General features: G+C 33.8%; 1 long non-coding RNA gene across 4 annotated transcripts; it reads right to left on the bottom strand.

Annotated features, from left to right (window-relative positions):
• Positions 1 to 5,992: 5,992 nt before the first annotated feature.
• LOC149782355 (uncharacterized) lies at positions 5,993 to 19,733 on the bottom strand. Of its 4 annotated transcripts, none has more exons than XR_016414333.1 (4): positions 19,174 to 19,733; positions 18,487 to 18,594; positions 7,974 to 8,178; positions 5,993 to 6,879 (listed from the first exon to the last, which is right to left on the bottom strand). It is a non-coding gene; the product is annotated as an uncharacterized LOC149782355 (long non-coding RNA). The 4 variants fall into 4 exon arrangements; XR_016414332.1 differs by having other exon boundaries at positions 19,147 to 19,732; XR_016414331.1 differs by having other exon boundaries at positions 19,196 to 19,730.
• Positions 19,734 to 20,295: the final 562 nt, after the last annotated feature.

Genomic DNA, 20,295 nt, shown 5'->3' with positions numbered 1-20,295 from the left:
AAGGAATACGGATGTAAAAGTATGTCGATAAAAGGAACATGGTTGTAAAAGTATGTCAATAAAAGGAATACAGATGTAAAAGTAGAACAATAAAAGGAACATGGATGTAAAAATATGTCAATAAAAGGAATACGGATGTAAAAGTATGTCGATAAAAGGAACATGGATGTAAAAGTAGAACAATAAAAGGAATATGGATGTAAAAGTATGTCAATAAAAGGAATACGGATGTAAAAGTATCTAAATAAAAGGAATATGGGTGTAAAAGTATGTAAATAAAAGGAATATGGATGTAAAAGTATCTAAATAAAAGGAATATGGATGTAAAAGTATGTCAATAAAAGGAATATGGATGTAAAAGTATGTCAATAAAAGGAATACGGATGTAAAATTATGTCGATAAAAGGAACATGGATGTAAAAGTATGTCAATAAACGGAATACGGATGTAAAAGTATGTCAATAAAAGGAATACGGATGTAAAAGTATGTAAATAAAAGGAATACGGATGTAAAAGTATGTCGATAAAAGGAATACGGATGTAAAAGTATGTCCATAAAAGGAACATGGTTGTAAAAGTATGTCAATAAAAGGAATACGGATGTAAAAGTATGTCGATAAAAGGAACATGGATGTAAAAGTATGTAAATAAACGGAATACGGATGTAAAAGTATGTCAATAAAAGGAATACGGATGTAAAAGTATGTCAATAAAAGGAATACGGATGTAAAAGTATGTCAATAAAAGGAACATGGATGTAAAAGTATGTCAATAAAAGGAATATGGATGTAAAAGTATGTCAATAAAAGGAATACGGATGTAAAAGTATGTCAATAAAAGGAACATGGGTGTAAAAGTATGTCAATAAAAGGAACATGGTTGTAAAAGTATGCAAATAAAAGGAATACGCATGTAAAAGTATGTCGATAAAAGGAATATGGATGTAAATGTATGTCATGAAAAGGAATATGGATGTAAAAGTATGTAAATAAAAGGAATACGGATGTAAAAGTATGTTAATAAAAGGAATACGGATGTAAAAGTATATAAATAAAAGGAATATGGATGTAAAAGTATGTCAATAAAAGGAGCATGGATGTAAAAGTATGTTAATAAAAGGAATACGGGTGTAAAAGTATATAAATAAAAGGAATATGGATGTAAAAGTATGTCAATAAAAGGAGCATGGATGCAAAAATATGTCGATAAAAGTAATATGGATGTAAAAGTATGTAAATAAAAGGAATATGGATGTAAAAGTATGTAAATAAAAGGAATATGGATGTAAAAGTATGTCAATAAAAGGAACATGGATGTAAAAGTATGACGATAAAAGTAATATGGATGTAAAAGTATGTAAATAAAAGGAATATGGATGTAAAAATATGGAAATAAAAGGAACATGGATGTAAAAGTATTTCAATAAAAGGAATACAGATGTAAAGTATGTCAATAAAAGGAATATGGATGTAAAAGTATGTCGATAAAAGTAATATGGATGTAAAAGTATGTTAATAAAAGGAATACGGATGTAAAAGTATATAAATAAAAGGAATATGGATGTAAAAGTATGCCAATAAAAGGAACATGGATGTAAAAGTATGTAAATAAAAGGAATACAGATGTAAAGTATGTCAATAAAAGGAATATGGATGTAAAAGTATGTCAATTAAAGGAATTTGGATGTAAAAGTATGTCAATAAAAGGAACATGGATGTAAAAGTATGTCGATAAAAGGAATATGGATGTAAAAGTATGTCAATAAAAGGAATATGGATGGAAAAGTATGTCAATTAAAGGAATATAAATGTAAAAGTATGTAAATAAAAGGAATATGGATGTAAAAGTATGTCAATAAAAGGAATATGGATGTAAAAGTATGTCAATAAAAGGAACATGGATATAAAAGTATGTCAATAAAAGGAATATGGATGTAAAAGTATGTTAATAAAAGGAATATGGATGGAAAAGTATGTCAATAAAAGGAACATGGATGTAAAAGTATGTCAATAAAAGGAATATGGATGTAAAAGTATGTCAATAAAAGGAATACGGACGTAAAAGTATGTCAATAAAAGGAATACGGATGTAAAAGTATGTCAATAAAAGGAACATGGATGTAAAAGTATGTTAATAAAAGGAACATGGATGTAAAAGTGTGTCAATAAAAGGGATATGGATGCAAAAGTTTGTCAATAAAAGAAACATGGATGTAAAAGTATTTCAATAAAAGGAATACAGATGTAAAGTATGTCAATAAAAGGAATATGGATGTAAAAGTATGTCAATTAAAGGAATTTGGATGTAAAAGTATGTAAATAAAAGGAATTTGGATGTAAAAGTATGTCAATAAAAGGAACATGGATGTAAAAGTATGTCGATAAAAGGAATATGGATGTAAAAGTATGTCAATAAAAGGAATATGGATGGAAAAGTATGTCAATTAAAGGAATATAAATGTAAAAGTATGTAAATAAAAGGAATATGGATGTAAAAGTATGTCAATAAAAGGAATATGGATGTAAAAGTATGTCAATAAAAGGAACATGGATATAAAAGTATGTCAATAAAAGGAATATGGATGTAAAAGTATGTTAATAAACGGAATATGGATGGAAAAGTATGTCAATAAAAGGAACATGGATGTAAAAGTATGTCAATAAAAGGAATATGGATGTAAAAGTATGTCAATAAAAGGAATACGGACGTAAAAGTATGTCAATAAAAGGAATACGGATGTAAAAGTATGTCAATAAAAGGAACATGGATGTAAAAGTATGTTAATAAAAGGAACATGGATGTAAAAGTGTGTCAATAAAAGGAATATGGATGCAAAAGTATGTCAACAAAAGGAACATGGATGTAAAAGTATGTCAATAAAAGGAAGATGGATGTAAAAGTATGTAAATAAAAGGAAAGTTTCGAGATTTAAAGGTCGGTGTTATAAAGTTTTAAAAAAAAGACATCCGTTAATGAAATGCATACATGACCTGCACGATTTTTACAATACAATTAAAAAAACCAAAGAAACAACACACCCACACACACAATGGCACAAATATGCATTGTGAAATTTGGGCGAACAACAACAAGCAAATAAATGTACAGGATTAGTAAATAAACTTCCAGAGGTAAATCGTACATATACGTTAGCATCACTGCCTTTTCTTTAATGAATTACAAATAATTTTTATAGAAGTCAGAAAGAATTAAGACGTTGCAGAAAGGGACTTGTTTTGGTATAGTGTCTGCTATAGATGCTTCACCATCTGAGAACACGACACTTGCGTCACGGTTTCGGCCAGTGTTGAAGGATCGGCAAGCGATATGTTGATTTTCACTTCCGGCAGTCAATTAATTGATACCTCACCGGCAGATGGCGTTTTGCTGATGAGTTCTGGTCAGTTTTAAAGTAATATTTCTTTGTCAGTGGGTAGTGTGGCGCTGTCCAGCTCCCAGTGTGGGAGATGTTCTGAATCGCTACATTGGCTTCATCAAACCAATGTATATCTTTAAGTGAGGTAGGGTTTTGGGGTTTTGGATGCAGTTGAGTACACAGTGTCTCTGAAGGATTCCCACGTTTTCTCTACATTCTCGGAGTTCATATCGATTATATCTAGTTCGCTGCACGCACAGTGTTTAAACAAATACCCGTTTCATATTCTACTATTTCACTTTGGAGCATTTAACAGTTCTCATGGTCTTTGTCACTCAGACTGGGTGACAGTTTTTATAAAGTCATTTGCTTTTATTACATTTAGATTTCAAACTTCTTGATTCAGTGGCTGACATGTACTAAATAAAAGTACACGTACAATACGTTGTGAAATTTCATTCGTAAGTCAAGGATGATTGCCAAGGTCAAGCCAAAAACGATTTAGGTTAAATTACACCACGCATTAGTTGGAAAGCAGGTCATGTAAACATCACGTGATCGTCAGAGAACATTCTTACTCTAATGGAGGCATATATGCACTAGTGTTTGATTGGTTGAATTAATAAAGATGATTAGAAATACAGAATAATTTAAAATGATTTAGATGTTTTGGAATTTTTTAGTGATTCAGATTTCGTTTAGTTGTAACATAGAATTGTGACTATATAAGAGAATGAAAGCATATTATTATTATTATTGTTCACTTCATATGCCAGTTTTGTAAGAGACTTTAAAAAATTGTGATTTAATTGTTATTGTTGTTGGACTAGCAGAGCGGAAAACATTTATTCTAAAACGGACGGTACCTGATGGATTACGTAAAATTATTCGAGGATTCGAACATTTAAAGAATTCTGTCAGATTATCTGAAGCATTCAAGGACTTCTTTTGATATTCTACGTCCGTAGAATTTACCTCGAACTAATGATTTTTAGATTTAGAACTGCTCGTGTAACAAAATGCACATTAAAGCATTTATTCGTAATATTTTTGGGGATAAGTGGTAAGTGAACTTAATATCGCATTTTAGGATAATATTCTATGAATTCATACACTGTAAGTTATTTTTCAATTCTTTCACTTTGTTTGTTTTTAATATTTTATATTTTAGGGAAATACATTTGCATTTTGGAAAATTTGAATGCTTGGTTAGTTTTACCATGTCTTTTTAGTTTAAGCCCTAGACGTAATAGTGACGAAGATGTATCTTTGTATAAAATTAACCGCGTTATGAAATATATTTTACAATATTAGTGCTAAAGTACATTGACATTTTAGACGAGGCTCCAGCTCCCCGTACCTCAAACGCTATTAAGATAAATCGTTGCCGAAAGGTTGTCTTAACCCATTGGTTATCGAAATCATAGTTCATTAACTTAGCACATTGATAAAGGAACACGTTGAGCTGATTTTACTATACGTATGTCATCACATATAAAAATCCGAAAGAAACAAAAGAAGAAAAAGAAACGCTCTGACTATTTATGGTCTCTCAGACGAGGTTCAGTCTGATGCCAATTTGCTACGTTTGCCGCGTGATACCTTATAACATCTACTGCTCAGTGTTTCATAACTACTGTAATGAAATTTAGACTTTTTATCTTATGTATTGGGTAAAATCTTCACATTGCGTACTAAAACCATTGTAGAGAAATTGTTGGAGTAAATAAAGTCAGAATTCGTCGTGATTCCGATATGAAGGGGTAAGATATTCTCTTAGAGTTATCTTACCATAATGCCTTTACACCATTGTGGCAGTGCTATTATCCTAACAAAGGGCGGTAACCTACCATCATTAGTTGTTGTTGTTGTTGTTCTTGTTGTAGGGTTTAACGCCATTTTTCAGCACAAGATAGGCTATACATGGCGGCTAGTATAAATGGTGGAGGAAGAACCCTGGAAAACTCAGGGAAGAACCACCGACCCACGAGAAGCTACTGGCAGGCTTTCCCACGTACCCACGCTAGCCGAGCCTTGGACTCGAACCCACGCAGACAGAGGTGAGATGGCAGTGATCCGGAACGGTGAGCGCCCCCCTATCATTAGTAAGGATGGGGTCAATCAAGATATATGATCCAGTGTAAACAGGTATGAAAGTTTTGTGCTCTGGCATCACAATAAAAGCGCTACGTCTTTAAAGAAAAATAATATACTACAGCCTACACTGCTAATGATTACGGTGGCCTAGTGGTTACACCGTCCGCCTCGGATGCGTGAGGTCGTGGGTTCGATCCCCGGCCGAGTCATACCAAACACTTATACAAGTGGTACTAATAGCTGCCTTGCTTGGCGCTCAAAATTAAGAGGTTAGTGTTAGGACTGGTCAGGTGGTGTCAGGATAATGTGACTCGGTGGGACATAATGCTATATGCCTGCGGCATGATGCCCAGTGCTAGATCATTATAAATTGCCACACTGCGTTAAAATCACACACCGACACAAAGAAACACACACACACACACACACTCTCTTCGTAAAACAGTTTAGTACATACCGCATAAGTAAAAGGTCCATTGTGATCGACACTTTTTGTTGGGAAATTATGTGGTGCAAAAAGAGGTGAATAAATAAATTTATTTCGATAAATCTACACAAGTATATCATTTTTGCAGATATATTATTAAAACAATTAATACAATAACTGCAGTAATTAGGATGTTGAATATCAAGTTGTCAATCCCCACTCTCATTTGCATACAATAAGCCAAAAGTATAACGTGATCCATGTCAGATTAGTTTTGAGACTTTGAAAATATTGTATCATGGGAGAAACGTTGTAGACATTATTTGACTTGAAATTTACTCTCATATTAGCTCAGAATCTTAAAACAAGAAACAGATTGATATGTTTAGTCTTGAACTGGTTTATTAAGAACATCATAGACACAGAAAACCCCCAGCTCGAATTAATGCCCGAGGTATGTTGATTGTTACCATAAAAGGTATGAGAAATAATATATTCTGCATTCATTCATACATAATGCATTGTATATACGAAATAATATTGGTCAAGTCTCAAATAAGTTGACAAGCTGATGAAGCGGCTCTATCCGTTCTTTCTGTTTTCGTTTTTGATGTAAAATAGTTAAGTACGAGACAAACCGACATAAAACAGCAAATAATATAAGAGTTATGGTGGAAAAAATCCCAAATAATAACGGAAACGTCATTATATGAAAGAAAATATCCTTAGGAAAAGAAATGACGATCAAGGTCAAACAGAGAGCAACGTTCTGCGTGCTGATCTCAACAGCGATAGCCTTTCTGACGTCAGATGTCAAGCAGATGACAGAGGACATTAAAAACCCAAGGCCGAGTCCAAGAGATGGCATGAGTCCTGCGGCTAACAATACCTGCCAACTGGAATTAAACATCATGGGGTATTGATAGATCGATAATGCTATAACTCCCACAACGACCAAAAATCCAAGCACACTGCCAATCTGTTAAAAAAGAAAGAAAAGTAATAACAAGTAAGAATGTATAGAATATTTATGGGTACCAAAATCCCAATGATTTAATAATAAATTTTGACCTTGAGTAAATGAATCCAAAGGGAAGGTACCCAGATGTACATCCACAACACTACTACTACTACTACCATTATTATTATTATTATTATTATTATTATTATTATTATTATTATTAGTCGTAGTAGTTGTACTTGTTGTTGTCTGGCCCACGGACCTGATTTGCCAGCCATATGAACAATTCTCCAGTAGGCACCTATGGTGGTCCCCCTGACGTTGTGGGGCCCCGGAATTTCGTCCCTGTTGTCCGAACCTGTTCGTGGCACTGCTTATTGTTGTTGTTGTTGTTGTTGTTGCAACATGAAGCAAATGTTGTGGAACCTTATTTACGTATTATTCTTTTTATCTTGGGTTTTGACATTATAATCAGATTCACAACACGTCTCTTGTATCCCTTAAACACTTATATAAATTTGACGGATAACTTTGGTCTCCAACGCTGATTTTGACCATGTCTTCTATTCATAAGGACTGAAGTTATGTTCCCGGTTTTTACATGTTGCTTAGTCGACGTTTTCTTACAAGAAACAATGGCCTATACAATGAATTTTTATGGATTTGAATCGCTTGATAAAGGCAGTCGCCCTTGGGGAATATAGACCGTAAAGACGCTAGCATACATAGATTAAAAGGTTTTCTAAGCAGTCGCACGAATGATCTGAAGAAAGAAGAAAAACAATGTGCCACTACACTTTTTTATATAGTTTATCACTTTCTTGCCACCCCGTTAACACTCCCCCACCCCATCCCCCAAGCCTTCACAAGTTCTGTGGTGGATTGGTGCAAATTACAGATCAATGTGATATGATCCAACTCTTGTACAAGCGTATTTATATGTCTGCAGTTTTTAGCTTATACAAGGAGTGAGGCTATATAATTCATAGTTGCAAGGGCACTGGTTTCGACTAGCTCGGTATATAAATCATTACAACAATTTCAAATCATCTGCCAGCTAAGCACGCTGACATTGTTATCTAAGTGTATCATTTTGCAATTTTGGCTCTTACCTTAGCTACCCAGACGGCCGCTCTTGGAAGTTTCCAAAGGATAATCATTCCGATCGGAACCGGCACCATAATCAATACAAGGGTGATGATGATGTTGATGTAAGGGACAACAGTAGATTGATCCGTCCACCTTCGGGAGTAAATCCATAGATTGAGAGGCATCATCCCAGTTCCTATGCCCGTGGAAATGGCAGTCATACTCACGCTTTGGAAATATATATATATATATATATATATATATATATATATATATATATATATATATATATATATATATATATATATATATATATATATATATATATTACAAATCATATGGCGAATAACAATCTTTTCAACTGCAGCAACGGATCACGTGTGTCAGGGATTGATTTAGATAAATGCAGTAAACTGACAACAAACAGTGAGAAACTAGTATCTAGCTAGCCTGAGCAGTTTCGACTCTTTATTGAATCGGTTTCAAAGGCATATACAAAACATAGACAAGACAAACAGATTAAACAGAAACTCGGTTATGTTTGCGAAACTTTACATGGCTGTTTCTACAGGAATTCAACCTTTTAACTTTATTATGTGTCAAATAGTTTATTTCAGCTTGTTGCTGATACTGGAAAACATTTGTATTGACCTACAAAGAGATTACAAACAATGTACAATATCGGGTCTCATTGAGTCTTTGTCGACTCTCACTAGACCATAGTCGAATTTCAATGAGTCTTTTTCTAAGGTAATTACGAAACAGCAATTTTACATATCGTGCCTCATCTAAGTTTAAACCATGATGACACGATGTCGACAATTTAGGAAAGAAATTACAATATTGTATTGTAACCTTATGTAAACTGAACGCTTTGTTTCATTATTTTGTTGTACTTGCCTTTTAAACTGCAATATATATATATATATATATATATATATATATATATATATATATATATATATATATATATATATATATATATATATATATATATATATATATATATATATATATATATATATATATATATATATATATATATATATATATTGTTATGTTTATATGATTTAATCGAATCTGAACTAGTATATATTTATTTCAGTTTAATTGTTTGTTTGTCAGGTTTAAATATTTTTAATTTTCATTACATGCTATTGTAATGTAAATTTATTCACTAGAGATGATACTTTTTCCAGAAAATATTTTGACTTTGACTGTTCGTTTTGTAAACAGCAGGCGTTGATCTAGATACTGAACTTGATTCCAAATTAGTAGCAACCTCGTTATAAGTTCTATTTGTATTTTAAAATGATTGGCTGTTGTCGAGGTCATGATGGGACAACTGATTTAAGATGTAAACAATTTTTAAAACAATTCTTAGAATAAAATGATTGGTTTTCGTTAAGTCCAAACTGGGGGTACGTGTACAAGTAAATACGTGTACAAGTAAATAATTTCGACGAGCTTCTGGAATATGATCACTTGACCCCCTTTTACGTTTTAGAATATGAAATAACCTTTGTTTTGGAGAGATATGATCAGTAGCTGGGCTCTTACACTGGATATTGTATGTTGTGCTGTTTGAAGTTATTTCAAATTACTTGGATTCAAACGGATTAATTCCTTTTTCCTTGGAAAGTGCATGTTCTCATATGAAATTCCCAAGCAAAGACAGCTGTTATAAAAATGCATTTGGATTTCCAAAACCGGAGTGATAATTCTTTTCTTCTATAAGGAACTGTATAAGTGAACACTACAGGTTACATCATACGTCATCGTCTTTCGTTTTTGGATTGTTCGTCGGGATTCGAACTTGAAATCATTACAACATATTGTTGTTTGGACTACTAAAACTTTATTTGTGGGTTATTTTTGGATTATTGTTAGATTTGATTCTATAAAACCGTAAGTTCATAATTTTCCATTTTTACATAATTATTTTTAGGGAAATAAGTTATTGTATTTTTCAAAGCTTATTATTTTCACTATTTCTTGTGTTACTGTTTATTCGAGCCTAAACACGTAAATGCTGAAATATGCTTTCAGAGTGTATCCGGCGCTTCTCATTAAAACTTTAGGTAGTATCATATCATGTTAGGTTGCATAGTCACGATAGGCATATTCGTTTTAACTTAAGTAGAATTTTTAAGTTTAGATATATTTATATTAAAACACTATATTGAATTGTATAAATTTGTGTAGAATCATATTAAAACGTTAGGTCGAATTATATAAATTTAGGTCGAATCATATAAATTTAGGTCGAATCATATAAATTTAGGTAGAATCATATTAACATCTTTAGGTCGAATCTTATTAGTTTAGGTCGAATCATATAAATTTAGGTAGAATCATATGAATTTAGGTCGAATCATATAAATTTAGGTAGAATCATATAAATTTAGGTCGAATCATATAAATTTAGGTAGAATCATATTAAAAACTTTAGGTCGAATCATATTAATTTAGGTAGAATCATATAAAGTTAGGTCGAATCATATAAATGTAGGTAGAATCATATTAAAAGCTTTAGGTCGAATCATATTAATTTAGGTAGAATCATATAAATTTAGGTCGAATCATATAAATTTAGGTAGAATCATATTAAAATCTTTAGGTCGAATCTTATTAGTTTAGGTCGAATCATATAAATTTAGGTAGAATCATATGAATTTAGGTCGAATCATATAAATTTAGGTAGAATCATATAAATTTAGGTCGAATCATATAAATTTAGGTAGAATCATATTAAAAACTTTAGGTCGAATCATATTAATTTAGGTAGAATCATATAAAGTTAGGTCGAATCATATAAATGTAGGTAGAATCATATTAAAAGCTTTAGGTCGAATCATATTAATTTAGGTAGAATCATATAAATTTAGGTCGAATCATATAAATTTAGGTAGAATCATATTAAAATCTTTAGGTCGAATCTTATTAGTTTAGGTCGAATCATATAAATTTAGGTAGAATCATATGAATTTAGGTCGAATCATATAAATTTAGGTAGAATCATATAAATTTAGGTCGAATCATATAAATTTAGGTAGAATCATATTAAAAACTTTAGGTCGAATCATATTAATTTAGGTAGAATCATATAAAGTTAGGTCGAATCATATAAATGTAGGTAGAATCATATTAAAAGCTTTAGGTCGAATCATATTAATTTAGGTAGAATCATATAAATTTAGGTCGAATCATATATATTTAGGTAGAATCATTAAAAACTTTAGGTCGAATCATATTAATTTAGGTAGAATCATATAAATTTAGGTCGAATCATATAAATTTATGTAGAATCATATACATTTAGGTCGAATCATATTAAAACTTTAGGTCGAGTCATATTAATTTAGGTCGAATCATATAAATTTAGGTCGAGTCATATTAATTTAGGTAGAATCATATACATTTAGGTAGAATCATATTAAAACTTTAGGTCGAGTTATATTAATTTAGGTCGAATCATATAAATTTAGGTAGAATCATAAATTTATGTACAATCATATTAATTGTCAAAGGAAAGAATACCAGAAGAAAAAACAAAACGATGTGTATTAGCACAAAGCTTAATTTATTAAACCTTGAAGAAAATCCTTAAATGGCTCTTTTTATAAATTTTCTTTAAATTCTTGGCAGCATGTGAGTCATAAATATAATAGTACCCACCTTAAGGCTACATTTCCTCCCGCCCAGAAGGTGATAATATTAGAGAGTGCTCCCCCAGGACAAGTTCCAAGCAGGATCATACCAATGGCATCCAATTTGTCTGGTTTTAGCGCATATGCAAGGCCAAACATCATCGCAGGGTACAAAATAAACTGGCAAAACATCGCCATAATCATTCCGATGGGCCTTCGCAGCTGTCTTTTGATTTCCTCTGGCTGGATTGTACATCCTAGTGCCATCATCACCATTGCCATGAGTACCATCAGCATAATATCGATAACGTTTTGTATCACGGGATCAAATCTTGATACTAGTTTTACATCTGTTAAATTCGTTATATTAGAATAACTCAGATGCAACAAGGACGAGTTACTTTCTGTCATGATGAAAGCATTTAATACAAAAGCTGACACTATGAACCTTGATGTTGTGGGTGGCAATATACACCTCACTGTACAAGTGTAAGTCACTAAAATGCTTGTCCTTTCCTGTGGCATAATCGTTAACAGCTACTCATGTCTTTTTCCATATTCTTGTCACGATCCTTTTTAACTGATAGTTTTCTCAGTGATTTATTATACAGTACAGCCAAATGACGCGTTTCTGAGCATAAGTTAAATATATGTCTTGATACAATAATAATAAAAAGTGTCACAACATGTCATCACGACGGTAATTTATGTATTTAACCTGATCATTTTTAACACCTCCAACAAACGTTCTCTTTGTTCTTTTTATTTAGTTGACAACACACTAAACCCTTGTTCAGTTGTTATTCTTTTATCAGATTTGGTTTACTGTCATCAATAATATTTCATATTATAATTTATCTTTCTGTCTTTCCTTTACTTTTTTTCTTACATGAGTAAGTGAATTAAATTGATACCACTATATAGAATACTTTAGCATGATTTGTTTCATCTCCGATGTCAAGTGTAGATTGTGGATAATACGAACATAAATTTGCCATTATAAATAATTAAATAGATGAAAAATTATATTCTAAAAGTAACTAATTGTTTGTGATCTGGATTTGTAACGTAGCTTTAACAATTTTTCAGTCATATCGCTACGATGTCTGCAGTGTGGCAGTTTATAGTGATGTCTAGCACTGAGGCATCATGCCGCAGACATGTAGCATGATATCCCACCCAGTCATATTATCCTGACACCGGGCCGACCAATCCTAACAGTAACCTTTTAATACTAAGCGCCAAGCGAGGCAGCTGTTAGTTCTATTTTTCTAAGTCTTTGGTATGACTCGGCCGGGAATCGAACCCAAGACCTCCCGCATCCGATGCGGAGGCTCTAACCACTAGGCCACCGGAGCGGTCAGTCACTAACTGAACGTCGCTAAAATATTTCAAAAGTAACACTTTAGCAGTAGTGTCGTTATGGTGGTTTTGCATTAATTAGGCTTAAATAAAGCACAGCTTCTATTGCCGTCTATAACATGTAAGTTTCGCACCTAGTGCAACCTTTCAATTATTAGCATTGATAATTCATAAAAGTGAAGTGGTCAAAGCAACAATCATATAGTAACCAGCCAAATCTTTCAATGACAAACTGTTTTAATCCGGTTACTTATCTGTACTCAGAATCGTCTGTTATTTTACATTTCCAATGCACAGTCGTGAACCAGGCCACGCTAATTATTTTATTAGTTTACTAACCGTCCCGAGACTAATTTTTGTTCCGCTGCAAGGAGTTAAAAATACACGCGCATGTATATTTCAGGAGTAGCGCACTTCTCTTGATGATGTTATCTCGCAAGCGTTACTCCGGTTCGACTATTTTTTCATGCCAGTAACACTGAAGGTCCATCATAGTTTTTCTTTTAATAATTCATAGAAAAATTGCACGAATGGCAGACCCTTTCCGGACTCATCACACCCGGGGTAAAACTTACATTCATCTCTACCATTTGCCATTCTTTACAGGCACAGCTTTCGTAAAATTATGGAAAATATCTGCCTCAAGAATAATTGAATTTTCAAGGTTGTGACATTATTGGGGTCCGGCACCCTTTTCATTTACAAATATAATGGTTGCATATATGCCTGTTGTATTAAACGATCGTTCTTCTCCTAGTCCAATATTTTAAATGACAAGTGCGTCTTGTTCGAAGGGAGGAAATGATATGTTCAGAACGCTATGATAAATAAACCGTTCTTTGAAATAATCAAGCTGTTAGGTTTCGTCGACGTTAAAGTATTCAGTTTAGAAATAAGCAGTGCCACTCCTTAATTCAGTCATCGAAGTCGGTCGTAATTTTATTCTTCCGAAGTGCTCCAAAATGCGTGATCTGAAATATTCGACATATGGCAGGGTTTCATGGCTCATAACGTGATATTTTGGTTGTATTGGAATCAGATGATTGGTATATACGACTTTTTGCATGTGATCGCGGATTTGTGGCTTTAAAGACATGATGCAGTGAACACGTGGGTGTATTGAGAAAACAAATTATTTCTAGTAATATAGTTTCGTGGGTTGCTTAGCAGAGGTTTCAATGAACACATTTGCACATTGTCATACAATTACAGCTCATGTTTGCATTTTTGGACTACTGCTTCCCGGTTATTGCGTAAGGATTTCATCATGTATTAAGCCGTTGTTAAGGCGTACCTGACAGCAAAGAATACGGATCCATATATGTCGTCGCAAAATTCATAAGATGATAGATCTGACCATACGCATATCATTTGAAATGATTGGTAGAGCGTGTAGAACCTAAAATATCAACCGTGATATGGTTGAGTATTATGCAGTAGCTTATTTGGATCCCAACCTGAACAACTCATGGCAGCCCATGATGCACCGGCGTATTCTATATTTGTTTATTATATAAGCTACATTCATTTTTAACAAGAATTTTTTTCCATGTTAGATATTTTATTCCATTCAGTATCTGGGAAATTGAGTACCTTTATGAGCCTAAACTGATTACATGGAACGGTTTCGATTAATTCATATAGAAAGTGTCTTTTTATTCATCTTAGTTTGTAAAATCGAATAACGAATTAATCTGTTATTTTTTTTCTTTCAAAATACCCAATTCCTAATAAGGGAAGATAACTCCTGGATAAAAAGGAAATAACCTATAGGATGTTAAATATAGCCATTTATAAGACGGACGTGCTAGGACTTAATCAGAGTAGCGCATGGTTTTTCCTAAGATGATTATCATCCGAAATAGTAAAGTTCTCCGCAGGTGGCGCCCTAGTTTATCTCGAAAAGCCAGTGCCACCACAATTTTATTGCTGAAACGCAAGTCCTTGTTTTTGTCTTATTTTCAAGTGATTCGCAAAAAGTAATAAAACATATGAAAATGTTCAGACTGGAAATGACAACTCTATCAGTATTATGCGGGACCCTTCATAATTTTATTCGGAGAAATTAAACGCAAAACATATTACTAAAATGACAAATCAGAACGATAAAAGCACTGAAGTCAAACGATATACGTTTCTTATTGACGACAAAAAATTGCAAAAATGCGATGATTGGCTTAGTTTAGTGATGTCAAGTAGAGATGATAAAAGTAGTTTGTAATTAATGAATTTGGTTTTGCTGCATCTGTAGCGACAATAAAGCACAGGAACTGTATTGCTTGTTACAGAGTACAATATTTTGACGCACGGCATCAAAAGTATTGAGGTCGATACGCCTTTTCTGCAAATACACATTTACATAGATATACTAGCGTCACATACGGATACACAAGTCGGAATTAAAATGTCTGCCATAAACTCATTTGTACGTTGATTTCGAATGTCATACTATTTTTAAACTTTAGAGAATGGATAATTTTAGGGTCATATTATGGCATCTTCTCAACTGACAAGACCACGAGCCACAATGTCCAGCATTTTGTGTCATCGTGACTGGACAAAATCAAATTCCTTTCTTTAGAAAATTATCAGAATATTTCTAGTCTAGACAGATGACGTCATTTTATAAAGTGTTTGTATCGCGGTTTGCACAACCGATAAGGACAAGTAATTTACCCTGGTGACACACCTATTTGTGTTTTTGGAGTGAAGCGAGACTGAACAATAGTTTCTTTATAGGTAGAGTTGATTCACTTTGTAACAATCCATCAACGCTCAGGAAAAATGCACGGTTTTCTAATTAAGAAACGTTCTGAGCATATTATTTTATATTTTCAAACTTGAAACTTAAAACTTTTTAAACTTTTTTAATTGTAAGTAACTTTCCATAAAAGTATGCCCCTATCTTAAACAAACAAGGAAACACAGCTTGATCTTAGTTTTGTTACTGCAATATACATGGAAAAGTTGGATGAATCCGATGGACTCTTAGTGAGTGATGAAAACAATGCTGTAACGTTTGAAGTACTCTGTAGAAAGAGCCTTTTAATTGCAATGATATTCGTGTATCAAACAAGAAGACTCTAAACAAACAATACATTAACTTGCAAATGGAATACTATAGCCCCCCCCCATATTTCTTAAAGAAAAACTATAAAATAGGTGACAAGAGCCTCGTTTTTTGGCCTTCATATCGGATATACCGACAAGAGCCTCTTTTCGTGGCCTTCATATCGGAGATACCGACAAGAGCCTCTTTTCGTGGCCTTCATATCGGAGATACCGAGGCGAAATATAACAAGGCTATCATCCTCTGACTGACTTTCATATCATACTAAATTCCAATTCAAGGTTTGTTGTATTCAGTATCTAACGCGGACAATAATGACACTTATTACACACGATATAGACGTAGCTGGAGTAATATTAGTCGTGAGATCCGGATGGAGTAGTATTAGTCGTGAGATCCGAATGGAGTAGTATTAGTCGTGAGATCCGAATGGAGTAGTATTAGTCGTGAGATCCAAAGGGAAAAAAAAATTCGCGGGAGCTTGGTGAGCAAGCACAGAAACGAGCATTAAGGAAGAAAAACAAACAAACAATAACACATCTAGACACTATTCCAGGTAAAGACAAACGAATAAGTTGTTACACGCACGCCAATATGCGTATTCATATATTGATGTGGAACACTGTGTAACATTATTGTAATTAGCCTATGCTGAGGATGGCGTGTAATTATTCTGGTCGTTCTGTTGTCACAGCTTGTGCTACCGACCAAGAGTAAACTATGTTACAATGGATCCTGGTTAAACTATGTTACAATGTATCCTGGTTAAACTATGTTACAATGTATCCTGCTTAAACTATATAAAATTTATCATGATGAAAGCTCACTCATTTTATTGCCATAGTATAATGTCATTTCGTTTATATTTTGTCATTTTTGTAAGCGTGACTGTCATTGTAACTAGCTATTTTAATTTTTCCTTCCTTAGTCTCCAAAATTTCGAACCACAGCTAGGACCCCACTGAAAAGATGGATTGACCATTTCATATTTGGAAGGGGGGGGGGCGGGTATCGAAGATTTAGAAATATAAAACAAATCCGGCCCTAAAATAGCCTGAATAAATACTATATCAATGCTTTGAAGACTAGAAAAGAGAGCTTATAATAACCATTACATGAAAACCGTTATTATAAAGTAAAGACTATTTTCAAAATTATCCCTGCTAGAACGAATTACCTGTTCCCCATCACCCACCCATGGAAATGACGTGGAAGGTTTCTAAACTAATGTAGGCTTTATGGGCTAATCGTTGGTTTTATCAATGCGTCTTGTTGATGTTCCACAAACCACGACATTTTTTTCTTCTTCAGTGATTACGAATTTGTTTTTCTAAACGCGAATCTTTCATTTAAGCATCACAGTGGGCGACATTCAATCCGGATTATACTAGATCACACATTTAGGTTGATCTCGTCCAAAAATGTCCATGTACTTTAAAGCCAAAGTGTAGCCATTTTGGAAAATAAATTTCATCATTTTTCCGTTCTAACTAAAGTTTGGAAGGAAGGAAATGATTTGTTATAAAAGCTATAAGACGTTAACCGTTCTTGGAAGTAGACAAGATCTTAGGTTTAAACGACTTGTACATGTTACGTTCATTTTCGGGAATGTTCCAAAAGTAGTTATACATTTGAAAAATTACATTAGTGAATGTGTGTGTGTGTGTGTGATTTGGATTTTTAACGTAGCTTTAACAATTTTTCAGTCATATCGCTACGATGTCTGCAGTGTGACAGTTTATAGTGATGTCTAGCACTGGGGCATCATGCCGCAGACATTTAGCATGATGTCCCACCCAATCACATTATCCTGACACCAGACCGACCAGTCCTAACACTAACCTCTTAATGCTGAGCGCCAAGCGAGGTAGCTGTTAGTACCATTTTTGTAAGTCTTTGGTATGACTCGACCGGGGATCGAACCCACGACCTCCCGCATCCGAGGCGGACGCTCTAACCACTAGGCCACCGGAGCGGTACATTAGTGAATAATCTGATAACAACAATATTTGCACGTGGCTCACAGATTCATTCAAGTGGGAATGTAGCTAAGCAAGCCCGCCGTTTTAAAAGTGGATGTGAGAAGAAAAAAGTTCACTATATACAAATAAGGCTTAAGTGAATATTGGTGATATATGTTGTGATAGAAATGCTCTAAAGCGCGAAAGACAATCCGGCATAGTGTGGTGTTGGCTTCTTCTGTTAAACAACGGTGACGTCATCAGAAAGTGTGTCTAGCTTTCTAAATAAATTGGTTAACACACGGGTGTCACGATCAACATCGGATTAATTGGTACGCATATGAAAAATTGCCGGGTTTCTCAATTCGAAGCAGAAATTTCGTGTAGCATACTTGGGCGCTCATTTGTTAGGATGTATTTTTCAGAGAGTGACGTATGTAATGTGAAGTTGTTTGAATTTGAAACATGCACAGTGGAGAGAATGTTGGCATACCTCTATGCTGCTCTTATGTAATGTGGCTGTCATTTCATTGGATATTGTACTCGTGGAAATTGTTCATGATCTCAGTACACTGCTAACTGAAATGACTGCCCCCTTGTGCTAAAAAAAATCAGTCTGAATTAGTCTTAAGTACACTATCTTTAGCAGCTATTAAATTAGGGAAAATGAATTTTTCCAGACTAGACAATACTAGCTTCTGAAAGTGCAATGAACTAATTACCGGCATTGGGTCTTTACTACTGATTTTGCCGTATATACTTCTCGGGGCGTGAAATAGTGAACCTTCCAAAGGAATAAGGATGCACGATGATCCTAAAAAATGTGAATAATTATGTATGTAGAACTAATTCAATTTAAATGACACCCATTACTGAAATAATCGGTGTTGATCACATTTGACCAATTTGACGTCACTATAGCGGATGACTGACCATGGTGTTATGAAATTAATTGATGAAATAAATGGAAAGAGATATATAATAGAAAACAGGATACCCCTGTATACGGAATATAACATGCTCATTGATAAAATTGTACAAGATCAATTGCAGAAGAAAAATAAATTAACTCAAAATTTATAAAATGCAATTAGCAGTTCCGTTTATACCGATAAGGCAATTTTCAATACTAAATCGAATGAGTGTTACGAACTTTAAATTTCGGCATGTCTTTCGTAACCTGATATCTAGTTGCTGTTTACCGTCTCCAGAATGTACACAGGTTGTTTGTTGGGGTCAGCTTCAGCTGGAACGTTCTTGGGTTAGCTCTAGCCTGCGTATCCGCCACACCTCCTTCAGTGACCTCTCTCAGCCGTCCAGTCTCCTATACAGTTCCATCAATCACTTACGTATAGTCGTGGAAGCTATTTTTCTTTACAAAATAAAATAAACGCGACCAATCCTTTTTTCATTCGTTAGTTCCTGAACTGAACATACATTCCACTCTCCGGTACGATCAGAAAGAATGGCTTCTTTGACATTTCACAACAGACACTCCACTGCTACTTGGCTTCAGGTTATAGCCGTACATCCATTACAGCAATACCGTATTTGTCTACGTACACTCTAGCTTCTCTCTTTCCATAGACAATTAACAAAGTGTAGGAAAAGTAATGTATTTCTGCAATATAACTATTTACTATTGCCAATTGATCGATAGCACGGTCTACTCCAACGTAATGACAACTAGGTCCTTGAAGAGTAAACTTAAAATCGTTATCTTGAAATAAATCTCAGACACATGAACACATACGACTGATCAGTAAATAACCGTATGTCCCCAAACGATGCCCAAAATGTTAATACAGCCAATTCATAGCGTAGAAGACTTTATATCCCAGTATAATGACTAAAGCATAAAATCATTTCTCTGCTTATACCACACTAATCCTAACTATTATTCAGCAGAAAACATCGTATAACCTAATAATGATCGATTCTTAGCATACATGATTCACATCTCAGATAAACAAATTCAAATACTTATATTAAGTCTCATACTAAAAAATAAATATGTATGACATGAAGACATAATACTTTTTAGAGTTGAGGTTCGCTCTCTTGTATGTTTAGCAGAAACGTATTCTTGCACCAATAGTTACATTTTCTCTGATAGATTCTTCAACTACACGTTCCTTGGATAATTTTTACAACAGTCCCGCCCGCCTATCCAAGGAAGCAAGACCTTTTCGACTGGCGCAAAATATACTGGACTGCCTTCTTAACATAATGAATCTTCTGGATAGTTCAATGTATACGCGTTTAGTGATTTGAGATAGGAGTATTTCTTTGTATTAGATGT

This window comes from Sinohyriopsis cumingii, chromosome 15, assembly GCF_028554795.1.
Source record: "Sinohyriopsis cumingii isolate HCF-2022 chromosome 15, ASM2855479v2, whole genome shotgun sequence".
Taxonomy (NCBI): Eukaryota; Metazoa; Mollusca; class Bivalvia; order Unionida; family Unionidae; genus Sinohyriopsis; species Sinohyriopsis cumingii.
The sequence above is the reverse complement of the archived record's forward strand: the minus strand, read 5'-3'. Positions and strand labels throughout refer to the sequence as shown.